Below are 15,022 nucleotides of genomic sequence, written 5' to 3' on the forward strand. Positions count from 1 at the left end.
GTAGTCAGGGCCTGGGATTCAAGTTCCCAAGGACATCCCTTTCCTGCAGCTAGCAGTCTGTGAGGGTGGCCCCGCCGCTGCTGCACACTTAAGGGGAGCACGCCCCAGGGGGGCTCCTCGAGGGTCTCCTACTAACGATTTCAAATGACAAGGGCTGTCCCATTGCCTGTCTCTCATGGTCACGTGTGACATGCCGGTGACTCCAAAACATCACAAATTGGGAAAATGAAAAAAGAAAATTCTAAAGAAACTAATTATCATCAAAGTCAAGAGAGCATCTCCCTACCTTTAGGAAGAAGGAACGGTTACTAATCAGGGAGGGCCAAGGGTGAGGGTGTCACACATTGTTCTAATGCTTCCTGAGACAGTAGGGCTATCTGGTATTTATTCCAAAGGAATACATTAAAATGCTAAATACTTTGCTCTTTTGTGAATTGAATGTTGCAGTAAGAAAAAAAGGATCCATTTAAAAGCAATGTAATCAGAAGACAACCCAAAGGCCGCGGGCTGACGAGTGCCTACCTCAAACGTGGCCGTGCGTTGTGATACTAGCACGCAGTGAGGAGTGCTCACAGGCTCTGGGTTTTAAAAGACTGCGATCATCCTGTGCCCTTCCCATTGTAAGGATGCAAGGAGCTGGTGGTATCAAACATGCGAATATTCAAAGTCATCTAAACTTTGAACAAGCAAGCAAACACTAAAGCTGTTCCTAAGAGATTTGCCTGGAGGGGTAAGTAAAGTCCTTCTGGTGTGGCTGGGCCCAAGGGTTTTGCATCAGGACTCTTGCACCGAGTTTCACGGTGGACAAGAGGCTGGATGTTTAAGGATGGGACATATACATGCTAGACATCCCATTGCTACCTTTAATTATTCATTTATTGCAACACATATTTGAAGGCTCAGTAAGTGCTAGGTTCTGCACTTGGTCATATATGTGTGTTAATGGTGTGTGTGCATCCATACACATATACATACAGATAAACACCTATTCATACATATGTTAATGGAACTATTAAAAGAAAGGAAAAAAGGGCAGATGTGTGTTAAGCATCCCCACCCCACCCCACCCCCACCCCCACTCCCAGCCCATGGTCTGGAGTCAGAACCCTACCCTCACCTGGCCTGATCCCACCTAGTCTAAATGTGCTCACATCACCACGGGGACAGACGCATACCCTCCTGGTGGGGGTATTGGAAAAGACGAATGGTTTCATCTGGGTGACTGACCCGGGATCAAGGCTCCTTGAGTGTTAATTATGTAATCGCTGAAGAAAGACACCAGACTTCAACTTGGTGGGAAGCAGAAACACAGCCAACTTTGAGGCCATGATCATGATCATTATTAGTCTACTGATGGTGCCTGTGCGGAAAGGAATTAGCATAGCAGGCCTGACCTCCAGCCTCAACAAAGGCCTGCTTGCAAAGCTGGCCGTTGGTTGGCGCCTGGGAACTTGAATGTGAGGACTGTTCCCACCATTAGCTGATAAGGGTGGCTCGGCGTGGCTCAGCATGCCCAAACTGCTGTGCAAACAATGTGGCTTGTGTTGAACACCTGCTTTCCTTCTGCGAGTCTGGAATTGGGGTACATGCCAGTCAGAGGGCGCCTCCTTGAGCAGCCTCCCAATAAAAATTTGGGGGGCTGTCTTGCTAAGCGCTTCCCTGATGTGCTGTTACAGCTTATCATTTGGGGGGGGGGCGGCGGAATTCAGTGAATTTGGTGTGACTGCTGGGAGAAGACCCTTAGACACTGGTACCGTGTTTCCCGAGCTATGGTAAATCATAAGCATTTGTACAGCTACACGCACTCCTCACGCCTCACTCCTCCTTTGGGTTAGGTGCCAAAGACCAGGCCTTTATGTAAAAATGGAGGGATGCAAGCATGGAGGGCACCCACATAAGATTGCAAAATGGAGGAGAACTCTATCATCACACAACTGCAAAATGACATTGCTACACGACTGCCAAACCAACAAGGACCGTGTCCCAGCCAAGCTGACGCACAACCTTGACTGTCAGTGCACGGTACCCTCACCTCGCCCCTCAGCATTCGTTACTGCCAGACACGCGTCTCAATGCACAGAATAGCTGGATTGATGTTGTACTCTTGTCCCCAATGCAAAATGCTGGGTAGCGAGCTCGAGCAATGAGGGAGGAACAGGTGTATGTGCTGAGCCAGGTGCGTCCTCCGAGTCAGTCATCCTGCCTGTGCGGGGCCTTGGGGACCTCCCAACTCAGAGCTCAGACACTTGGTTTTCCTCTTTCTTTCTCACTACTGGCATCAGGGCATTCTCAAGCTGACATCAATGAATGAACTTTAGGGGATGGTTTGGGTTTAAAGGTGATCTCAGAGCAGAGGTAGACTTATCTAGCTTCAACATCTCCAGAAGGTCTGGATTCCAACAGAGTCCTAAATTCTGTTATGCAGCTTCTCCCTCTGAACAGGATTCTTACATAGCATGTTATAAAAAAAAAAAAAAAAGTCTTTGATGAAAAAAACTCAGAAACAGGGATAGAAAATAAAATGTTCCTGAAATCATCCAGGAGAAAACATTGCCAAAGAGCATCCTGTCCTCCATGACCCTCCCTCACACTATGCAGGCATCAGGAATCTCCCAGCGCCGTCAGCAGTCGCTGTGATAGTGAAAGTCGAAAGTGGCAATGCCGTCATTGACCGTCTTTAGGTTGTCACGCTTTAAGTCTCCTGGCTTATCTTACACCAGCCCCCTCCACCCCGATGGCTTGATTTTCTTCCCGAAAAGAGACGTTCGCATTAGTGGTCTCTCCTAAATTCTGTAGGCTTTGATGGCAGGCTGACCATGTATTTTACTATAGATATTTCTAGTCTAATTGCTTCACTCTCCGTTTTGAAACATACTCATTCAACAAGCATTAATTGAATACTCTCCGCATGCCAGGCAAACCTGTAGAAGAATTCTCATTTGGTTTCACGGGGTCCCTGCCCTTTGCTGACAATGCTGCAGCATGGAACTTGAAAGCCCTGGATAGGTAAGGCCCTCCAAACCTGGGGCTTCGTTCCCTGCTGCAGATGGTCAGCAAATGCATGCAATGGGTTTGAAGACGTCAGGGGACCATTAGGGCTTGAGGTTTAAATCTTAAAGATTATCTCAGAGCAATCTTAGGAGATGCCTCCAGCCTCCATAGGAGCAGGAGGAATTCTGTATTCCATGAGAATTTGAATTCCTCTTCCCATGTGAACAAGAATCTTATGTAGAATCTTGGATCACAGCTTCATTAATGGTAGCCAGGCACCATCTAGTTCCTCTGGTCTCAGGTGAAAGACGGGAGTTATGTGTCTGAGCTGGTAAGGCACATCAGCCTCGAAGGCGTGCTCTTTAAGAGCTGTCCATAGAGGATCACACTGACAAGCAACAACCTGAAAAATTAGACAGGAGGCGTGGGGGGCCGTGTGTTGATGTTACGGAGGAGGAGCCGTCAGAAAAGGGGTGTGTGAATGGTGACGCACTTGAGACTGTCATCAGCCTCCCTGAGGTTTGCAGGTAGAAACCGTGGCGTTGCTGGCATGCTGCTGTGAGCATCCTCAACAGCAACACACACTAAGAACAGTTCAGTCACGCACCCGGCCATCGTCCGGGCTGCGTATCAAACAAACTCGTCAGGTATGTTCTTTGTCATCCTTCTGATGGAACACAGATTTCCCATTTTACAAAAGCAAATTTTTTAATTTAAAGGGTTAAATAGGAGGGTCAACCTTGCAGCTGGTTAAATTTAGAATACTGGGGGGTGGGGAGTGGGTTCTTCTCAAGTCTGAGCATTTTCATGGGAGCTGGAGTAGATGGTATTGAACTCACGCGCCTGCAACGTGGGTCCGGGCACCCACAAGGGGAGGGCACCCTTGCAGCCGGGCCGGCTCCCATGACAGCGCAGTTGAGATGGCTGCTGCCCTCCCCACTGAGTGCTGACTACCTCAGGGAAGAGGGACGAGTTGTGCCCAAACTGTTAGTATTTTCCTCTTCCATTCTCCAGCTGAGATATTCCCTGGTGCCTTGCGGCTCCACCTTTTCTGTTCCTTTAAACAATTTGTAAGCTGGCAGCCTATAACTGGCCGGGGGCGGGTGGGGTGGGGCAGGGAAGGGAGAAGAAAGGAAAATGATGTAGGCAGATAGTAAGTGCATCCAGCCACCAAAGGAAGTAATCAATATTCACCTACCGATCATTGGCACTGCCTAAGCCTGAAGTCAGGAACAACAACAACAAAGTCCACAATCAGTTGGACTATCTTAGTCAAGGCTTTTTGGTGGCAAGGAACAGAAGGCAACTTGGCTGGTGTGTTCCACGTGAGAGATTTGTTAAGAAATGGCATAGAAACTAGTGGGTCTCACGATGAATGAGTGAAACCAAGAAGTAGGAGCTAATGGGAACCAGTATTGCTCCCTTGTCTCCTGCAGGGCCCAAGCCTCCCCGCGTCTCTAGTTCCCTACCTGCTGACGTCAGTTGTGCTTAGACTGCTTGCTCTCCCTTCATGTTAAGGCAATTGGGCTGCTAACCATACAGTCAGCAGTTGAAACCCTCTAGCCCAGTGGTTCTCAACCTGGGGGTCGCCACCCCTTTAGGGGTCGAATGGCCCTTTCGCAGGGGTCGCCCGATCCATAACAGTAGCAAAATGACAGTGATGAAGTAGAAACAACAACAACAAAATTATGGTTGGGGGGGGTCACCACAACATGAGGAACCATATTAAAGGGCCTCAGCATTAGGAAGTTTGAGAACCACTGCTCTAGCCATTCCGAGGGACGAAGATGCGGATTTCAGCTCCTGCACAGAGTTCCAGCCTCGGGGGGCCACAGGGCCAGTTCTGCCTCTCCAGAAGGTCGCTATGAGTAAGAATGGACTCAACTCGATGGCAGTACGCCCTGTTCTTACTCCCCACGGCCCTCCAAAACCCAAGAGTGACACGTGTGGATGTGCTTCTGCTTGGGAATATGGCTTTTGATATGGTCATAAGGACCTGTCAGTTTAGGGTTTGTCTTGAACCTAATGCCGTTTGAGATGTAAGAAGGGCAGGTGAGACAGAGAGAAGCACAAATGTGGGAAGTAATATGTACCATGTTCAGGTGATGCTCTTAAAGACGAAGGAGTAAGTCCTCTCTCTCATCTCGCCCCTTGCTGCCTCCGTGTGTAGACCTTGAAGTCATTGCCCGCATCCCAGAGCCCGCGCCTCCAGAGACGATGGCAGAGCAGAAAGGTGGAAGAAACCCAATGCCGTGGCCCTACCATACTAGTTCTAGACAGGAAGCACAGCTTTGTTTTATGTCAGTGGGCATCACGTCTTGTGAGAGCTGCTGTTAGATTTGCATCTTTCTGAAGAGGTCGTCAGATCCTGTTATCCCTGCTCCCCCGTATACAAGAAGGAAAATGACTACCCTATAGCATCCAAATTCAGAAGACCTCTGTTGAAGAAATGAACAATGATTCGACTTCATACAGCCAAACAAGACAATTGACTTGCCCACCTTTGGTCTAGTCAGCAAGAGGCAAGAGTGGAATAATGCAAACACAGCGGCTACGGCTCACCTTTTGGGGTGACGGTAAGGCCGGGGATGGGAGGTCGACAGGGCAGTTCCCAGAAAGGGTCATCTACTCTATTGACCCATGCTTTTGCACTGAGACCAAATATTCCTGGAGGAATAGACAAAGTGTTTGGGAAATAAATAATGCATAACATGTAAAACAAAGTATATACATTAAGTGGATCTGTGAGTGAAAAGGAAATCTCAGAAATAGGAAAAGAAGCTCTTCCAATTAATAGGCCTCTTTTTTGTGTGGAGCTTTGGCGGTATCGTGGTTACACAGTTGGGCTGCTAACCAAGAGGTCAGAGGTTCAAAACCACCCACTGCTCTTGGGGAGAGAGCTGAGGCTTTCTACTCCCATAAAGAGTTACAGTCTTCAAAACCCACGGGGGACATTCTACCCTGCCCTATTAAAATGCAAACAAGTAAACACTGCCATCAAATCAATGCTAATTTATCGTGGTCTATAGGGCAGGGGAGAACTTCCCCTGTGGCGCTCTTTACGAGAGTAGAAAGCCCAGTCTTTCTTCCACCACGTAGATGGAGGTTTCAAACTGCTGACCTGTGGATCACAGTCCAGCACATAACCACTGCACGGCCCGGCCTCCCACTTTCAGAATTGACTCGATGGCAGTGAGTTTGAATTTGTGTATGTGTGAGAGAGAGTGGGCAGGCCGAAGCGATTTGTGCTGTAGCACACCATGACAATCCCAAATGGAGAAGAAAGGCTCTCTTGTTAAGAATAGTTCAGGAGCTCTGTTTTCCTGCTGGGAACCCTGGTGGTATAGTGGGTTGTGTGTTGGGTCGCAAATCACAAGGTCAGCAGTTTGAACCCACCAGCTCCTCCATGGGAGAAAGATGAAGCTTTTTTACTCTCCTAAAGGGTTAGAGTCTTTGTGGTGAAGAAAGCAAATGTGCCCAACTGAGATAGTTAAGGTTTATTGTGCCAACCTGGCCGATAAACACATGTGAGATTATTTGAAGGGCGGAGGGATAAATGGCTCGGTAAGCCTCGCCTTTCTAGTTCTCGGGTCTCGGCTTTCTAATGGTTAGACCAGGGTGCAGCTGCCTTAGCCAGTTCCCTGCTTCAGCTGGCAAGGCTGACTTCCTGCAAGACATCCCTGAGGAGAAGCCCCATGGACCTACCCCGATGCAGCCCTGGGTGCTGGAGCAGCCGTGTGGAGACCCTGCCAGCACTGAGATGCTTATGTGTCCACTGATTCAGCTTTCCTCCTGCAGTCAGTGTCATTGCGTGTGTTTTGTGAGATGGAGGGGGACTTTGTAGATTAGCGTCGGACATATGGGCTAATGTCGGACTTATGGGTTTGGACAGCACCGGGTTGGGATGTTTTCTTAATGTACATTTACCCTTTATATAAAACTCTCTCTTATATACAAAGGACTTTCTGTGGATGTGTTTCTCTAATGTATCCAAGCTAACACACCAACTATCAAGCAGAATAGTGGCTGGGGTTTAAAGGCTTGTATTCAAACAAGCAGCCATGTAAGTGAGGCATCAACTAAGTGCATGTGGTAGAAGCACACCAACATGGGTGATCCAAAGATGACGATCACAAAATCCAAATACGATGAAGAGGAAAGTGCCAGAACTCAAATTGTGAACACCCGGTTTGTAGAAGGCGCTGGAGGATGGTGGGGCCCAAATCCGCTGCAGACCATCTCGTCCGATTGAGCCTCGGGCAGATCCCCTCCCGCCCGCCACGGGCGGGGCCTTGAGCAGCTTACTATCAGAGTATTGTGAACTTGATTGTGGTGGATTGAACCATGGCATACTTAGAGATTATTTTGAACTTGATTGTGGTGGATTGAACCATGGCATGATACTTAGAGAGTATTGTGAACTTGATTGTGGTGGATTGAACCATGGCATGATACTTAGAGATTATTGTGAACTTGATTGTGGTGGATTGAACCATGGCATGATACTTAGAGAGTATTGTGAATTTGATTGTGGTGGATTGAACCATGGCATGATACTTAGAGAGTATTGTGAACTTGATTGTGGTGGATTGAACCATGGCATGATACTTAGAGAGTATTGTGAACTTGATTGTGGTGGATTGAACCATGGTATGATACTTAGAGATTATTGTAAATTTGATTGTGGTGGATTGAACCATGGTATGATACTTGGTCGGTTGACCTCCCTCTTGACCCAACCTGAATTTGTTCTACACTCAAATACTTGTTCCACGACAGAAATTTCTTCTTTGGCTTTAAAAATATTGTTGGTGATCTTTTCTTACTCTCTTATTTTTATCTTGATATTATTATAATTTTTCTCTTTCTATTCTGTTGTTGTTGTTTCTGTTGGGTTTCCCAGTTTAGGATGCACAGAAGGAGTAGACACACAGTGACAATAACTGATTTAATGGTTCATCGGGGACACGGGGCGAGGGTGGGGTGGGCAGGGAGAGGGGCTTGGGGAGCAAGCAATGAAGGCTGCAGGAGGGAGGGAGTGCTAGAACTGTTTGTGATGATGGATATACAACTTTTAAAAAGTGATTTACTGTGGAAATGTATGATATGTGAATATTATATCAAGAAAACTATTTTTTAAGAGAAAAAAACCCAGTTTGACCAATGGTTACCATGGTGAGGGAGGAAGAGTTGTTGCTTAGGGGGCATTGAGTTTATGTTAACAGTGGTGGAAGAATTTGGAAAAGAGTGTCCATAGTGGCTGTACAACATGGAGAGTATAATCAATGGTACTGAATTATACATGTAGAAGTTGGTAAAATGGAGAATGTTTTGTTGAGTATAGTTTTGACACAATTAAAAATATAATTACATGAATAATTTAAAAAAGAGAGTTCCCGTCTTGGAAACCAAGAGGGCCAGTGCCCCCGTCCTAGAGGTGACGGGACTCAGCATGGACTCAGTGGCAGTGAGGAGGTGGTGGTGTCCTGTGTGTGTGCTTCCTGTGCAGACATACTTAGTCTGTGCGTGAGTCTGTCTGGTGTCAGACTGAAGATGGTGTCAGACTGAGGATCAGCCCACTTGGCATATTAGGGCCCTCAATCCCAGGAAGGAGGCAATAATATTTCGGGGAGAATGTTTTCTTAACGAGGAATTATCATTTCTCTTCTCGAATCATCCTTTGTAGCCAGCGACAAGCAGGGGAGTGGGAGAGGTCAGAGAATGGATTCTAGAGCCGTGTGCCAGGCTGGCAACCCAGCAGGCCTCATGCCATCGGGGTGCAGTCTCCTGTCTGCCACAGGGGTACACACCTTCACAAGCTGATGCGTGGGCTTCAAAAGGTACTATATGGAAAGCACTCAAAGAACTGTCTAGTACAGAAAAAGTGCTGCGTAAGCATTAATCACCATTGCCTAAGCCTCCAACAATCATCATTCCTTCATTGTGCAATGATTTAGTAAACCCGGACTTAATGCCACTCATATAAGACTCGGGCTCTAAATTTAAGGAGCGCACGGTAGAGAGGAAATGGAAGCTAGACAAATACACTCTTTTGACATCAGTTCTGAGACAGGGGTTAACGACTGGAAGTCATGGGCACCCAAAGCTGGTGCTGAACCCGATGGGTGGGGAGTGGCACAGGGCAGGCTTGCAGGAGGCGCTCAATGAGAGCAAGGTAAAGCAGAGGGCCACGTGGAGGAGACTTGCGGGGCCCAGCTGTGTTACTGAACTCCTAGCAGCTGGTCATTCCCCACAAAAAGCCTGCAGAGCCTGTTTTCCTAGGCTAATCACCAGCTAATGAGACCTTCTAAGGAACAGGGCTTCGTACACGCCTCAAGATTTGGAGTTCATCCAGAAGCACAGGCAAATTCCGCAACAGGAGAGGTGGGCTGGGTGTCCTCAGACAGATGTGCCTCGGTTCTATGAAGGTGATCCGAACACACACCTAGACTTTTCCCACGCCAGCTGAAATAATAAAACCCTAGGAGGGGAAGCCATGATCCTCCAGACAGCGGCTCTGTCTTGCTCACTGAGTTGAGGACAGTAGCGAGCACCCAGAAGACATGCGCAGTAGAGATTTGTGGCATGAACGCCTTGCTTGAAAGGATGTATTTGTAAAACACCATTTGCCCACCTTTATTCGTCCTATGTGAGTGAGGCTGACTGCCAAAGTGCGTTGGCTTCTGTCGGAGGGAACTGACAAGGTGGATGTTAGCCAAAGCCCCTTGGATCCTTACATAAAGGATTCAGTAGTTCTTGGGAGGGAACACTGTCATTTTAACTTGGAATAATAAATGGGCGTCTGCTTCGTACTCAGAACTCAGCAAGGAAGGCGGGGCTATAAAACTTGCCCCTCTCCCAGGCATTTAAGATGTAATGGAGAGATAGGAGTCATGCATGAAAGAAGGGTGATCATCACCAAGGTTAATTGTGTGGTAGCCAACAATACATGCCATACGTGCCAGTGTAAGCACAGATGAGTAAACTGACTATGAGATAAACAATGGAGGGTGATTGTTGATAAAGCAAGTGCAATTGCACCTTGAGAACATGTGCTTACAATTACACCTTAACATTTTATTCTCACACAACTGTAGGAGGTAAGCAATGTTATTATCTTCATTTTACAGTGAAACTGAAAGGTACACAAGTCAGAGACATAATCACAGTGGAGGGTTCTAACCGCAGGCAAACTCCAGAGTCTCCCCTGTGTGCAACCATGCAACAACGCCCTGTCCTGCACTATCCCCCGGATCTGCCAAAGATCAGATGACTGTGATCCACGGGCTTTTGTCAGCTGATCGTCAGAAATAGATTACCGGTCTTTCTTTCTCATCCACCTTTAGTCTGGAAGTTTGAGTGAAACCTGCTTGCTCTGCATCCAAGCGAAATGCACGTGTCCACTGCTCGGGCGTGGGGGCTGCCCAGGAACTGCATTGCAGTGTGTCCTGCACGGAAGGTGAGTACGCCAGCTCCGAACGTCGCTGCTGCCTTCAACCCTCCGCTGCCAACTTCATTTATAAACCTTCCTTCAGAAGCGTCCCAGAACAGATGCCAAGATTACATATACAATTTAAAAGTTCATGGAAAATTTTCCATTGCTTTAATTTCAATTTTCAATGAACTTTTTGAAACCACCATCTAGATAAACGTGTGTGTATGAATTGCATGGATAATTACTTCTGATCGGACTACAAAAGGTGGAAGTATAGGAGGATCGGTAGTTGAAAATTTAGCCTGGGTAAGTGAAACAGGAGATCACATAATCGCATTTTCCTAATAGCATTCACTGGAAACACTTTTTCCAACAGCCTTAGCAGCGGCTATCCGTGTGGACCTTGCCAGGTGACCTACATAGGAGTCAGTCACAACATCTGTAGAACAGGCAATGGAAGTTCTCTCTACTCATTTAGAGCATGGCTGACTGCAAGACATTGTCAATTGCTGTTCTGCAAGTTCAACTTGAAGAGCAAATGAAAACAAGTGCACAAAAGTCCAATATTGAATGTAGTCCGCCTGAATTCAGAGATCATCTCGAGAATAGATTGGATGCAGCCATCACTACTGATTGCAGACCACGCAAGTTGTGGGATGACATCAAAGAGCAAAAGTGAAAGGAAAAATGATTTTAAAAAGCTGAACAGAGATTTCAAGGACAACTCTGGAGAAGACAAAAGTGAAACAATGAAATTGACAACGACCTGGAATTTGCAAATCAAAGGGGAAGAATATGTTAAGCATTTCTTAAGTAGAAAGAACTGAAGAAAAAATCAAACTCTGAGTTGAAATATTGAAGTATTCCCCACGGGCAAAACATTGAATAATGTAGTGCTCAATTAAAAATGCGAGGAAGATACTGTACCAAAAAGAATTGGCTGACATTTTGTTTTTTTATGACCAAAAACTGGTGGACTGAAAGAAGTCCAAGATGCACTAAAGGCATTGGCAGGAAACAAGGTGCCAGCGATCGAAGACTTACAGACTGAGATGTTCCAACAAACAGACAGAGCACCGGAAGCATTCTCCGTCTATGGCAAGAAATCTGGAAGACATCTACTTGGCCAACCAACTGGAAGAAATCCATATTTGTGCCCATTACAAAGAAAGATGACCCAACAGAATAAAGAAATTATCAAACAATATTCATATCACACACAAGTGAAATTTTGATCATTCAAAAATGGTTGGGGCAGGACGTCACCAGAGAACTGCCAGAGTTTCAAGCCAGATTCCTAAGAGGACTGTGACCGAGTAGATCAGTGTGATGGCAGATGGATCTTGGCTGTAATCAGAGAACACCAGAAAGATGATGCCCTATGTTATTGACGACTAAAAGGAATTCAGCCATGTAAATCATACTAAGTTATGGATGACATTGTGGAGAATGGGAATCCAGAACACCAATTGTGCTCAGGCCAAACCTGTTCATAGATAGGCAGGGGATACTGATGGTTAGAAATCAGGAGTGGCATGCATCCGGGTGGTAGCCTTTCATCGTACTTACTCAACCTGTTTGCAGAGCAGATAATCTGAGAAACCATATAAAGAACTTGGCACCTGGTTTGGAAGAAGACTTAGACAATCTGCGATAACCATTTGACACCACCTTGTTTGCTCCAAGTGAAGAGGACTTGAAACAATTCATGATGAAGTTCAAAGACCAGAGTCTTCAGCATGCCTTACACTTCAACGTGAAGCAAAGAAAACATTCTCACAATGGAACTGTAAGAAATAGTGTGAATCATCTGACCTCTTGCCTCTCAAGGGGGAAAGAGAATCACCATTGGCAGGATTAGCTTCCTAAGGCCAAGGCCTAAGACCAATTCCACCCTCCAACCTTCCTTACCAAGTCTGACGGCCACCATCCCTCCCAAGGCGCTCTCTCCTTCTCTGCTGGGTTCCATAGCTCATTCCGATGACCCCAGAGAACTCAAAGACCGACTCAGGATTACAGGCTTGACTAGGGAGGTTAATAGGTGACACTAAAGGGTCAGACTTGCTCAGGATACCATGCTTCCCGTCAGGACAGCTTGTCCTTAGTTAGACACCTCTTTCTCTGGTCTTTGGCCTCTAAGCCACATGACCCTGTGGTCTCTGCCCTGCTCGGGCAATGTTACAAAGCTTTTCAAATTCCAAAATGCCTGAAAGTTAGCCCACTCTAGCTCCATGGGTCAGCAAATTTAGTTGTCCCCAATTAAGTGCCTACAAGTACTTTGTTTTGCAAACGAACCACCTTGGCAAAGGCACTGAGCTTTCACTCACTCTGCGTGCTGTGTGGGAGCCAGGAAACCCACTGCCCTGTCTCACGGCAGGCTCCTGGCTCTGCTGTAGCTCCACTACCACTCTTCTCTTACTTTTCTCATGTTCAAGTTTCTGTCTCCGGATAAAGGAGGCTCAGTACATCGTGGTCCAAAGGACAAGCTCCACTTCTGGCTCTTCATTCTTGATGGTAGTGAGAACCCCCTATCTCCTGCTTCCGAAATGGCTCATCGTATACCCAGCAGGATGGCAAAATCGACCAGTCTCCAAGTTAGGGTTCCAAGTTTTTACAATCACAGTGAACCCAACGAATGATCACTCACAACTGAATCGTATAATCCTGTCAGCACCTTCTGCCACCTCCTCTTACCCTGACCCATGAGTAAAAACTCACCTAGTAGGAGTTACAAAGGCTGTGACTAGACCAGCCCTATCAAATAATTCACTGCACCATATGGGCCAATAAGCAGCATCATGATAAATGGATTAAAGTTTCAAGGGTTTCATGTTAATTGGGTCTACAGTCATCACCATGGAAGCAGCAGTCAAGAAATCAAACGCCATGTTGCGTTGGCTAAATCTGCTGCTAAACACCTCTTTACAGTGTTCAAATGCAAAGATTGTGAGGAAGCTTCAGAACTGGGCAGTTTTTATTCTGATTAACATGGAGTTACTATGAGCCGGAATCAACTTGATGATGGCTAATAAAGACACATAAACATATATAACGCTCTCTCCCCCTATATGTATGTAGATATACACTGTGTCTCCATTAGGAAAACCACGGCCATCGAGTGGGTTCTGACTCACAGTGATCCTACAGGGAGAGTAGAACTGCTCCTTTAAGGAGCACACAGCCTCTTCTTTCTCCCATGGGATGGTTGGTGGGTTTGAACTGCTAACCTTGTCATTAGCAGCCCAACACTTAACACACCACACCACAGCATGATGGAAAATTCTGAAAGCAGTCAAATTTAGGAGCCAGGATTTGTGAAAGCTGCCTTTCTTTCGCTTTTAGCAAGGCAATAGTAAAGCCAAGCAACTCAAAGGCAAATGAAGCATCTGAAATGGATTCTTTTTAAATACGTTTCAGATACTCTGTAACCCGTCAATGTCACCTATACGCACCCTCACCGAGCTGAGAGCTGCAAGCATGAAGCACTCTCATCACTTCACAAACCATTTCCTCGGCAATCTTTTGAAAGAATACGTTTAGGTGGGGTCAAAATAGTACTTTAATCTACGATCAGGATCCAAGGAAATTAAAATGCAAAGTTGGAGACAGAAATGGAAAACTAGTCTGGTGGCCAATTATAAACACTCAAAACGGAGTGGAAAAATTCTTTCCTGTTATGTTGACCACATTCCTCCCTGAAATAATATGACTCTCAGTTGAATAAGCCTTATAATATGTGCTTATTTATCTAGAATGGCTGGAAAATGGGGCCGCCTACTTAATTTTATTTTCTGGATGAGTTCTCAGATGCACCAGTCAAGAATTTCTATTTTAAAATCGCTTGACTACTCTGAGGGCATTTAACATGTTGTTTAATTCGGAAGTCAAACACAGAGGATCGGGGGAACCTCAGATCATTGTTGCTGCTCCTGGAGGCCAACGTCCTCAAGGCCTTCAAAGGCTCCTGCTTCTTTTTCTTCCTCCTGTGGCTCAGCGGGTTCCAGGCCCTTTTCTCTGCTTCTGGAAGCCTCCTAGAACCTTCTCTCAATATGCATTTTCCCCGGCAACTTCCCTGCCAAGACACACTCCGATGCATCTTCTCAGCACTCAGCTCTCTGCGGGACTCTCCTCAGCAATGACTTCCTGGGCCACCCCTCTGCAGCAGGGCACACGGACGCTCTAGACTGACTGTCTCAAGGCTGCTCGTCGCTCCCTGTCATTATGCTCTTTATCCCTTGTGCTTGGTCATGGCTTGTGCTCCGTTCGTTCATCATTGGCTTGAAAGCCCATTAAGAAAGGAACCGTAACCATCTCACTTAGCACTGCATTCCCCAGTCTTACTACAGCCCCCAGGACACAAGAGGCACTCAGTAACTACGTATGTCCATATATTTCTTACACATGTTTTATTCTGGTGGACACATGTGCACCAGAACGTTGGCCAGCACACTTTCTACATTTATCCTTCACTGACAAGGATTATAGTTTCTCATGTCCTACCACTACTGTTCTGCTCTCCCCCAAAGGCCCCCCCACTTTTAACAGAAATTCCCTGCTCTCCAGAAAACCCTCCCTACTTCCGGCCCTTCCCACCCC

The sequence above is a fragment of the Echinops telfairi genome, unplaced genomic scaffold, assembly GCF_000313985.2.
Source record: "Echinops telfairi isolate 266 unplaced genomic scaffold, ASM31398v2 ScPeMD7_443;HRSCAF=831, whole genome shotgun sequence".
Lineage (NCBI taxonomy): Eukaryota > Metazoa > Chordata > Mammalia > Afrosoricida > Tenrecidae > Echinops > Echinops telfairi.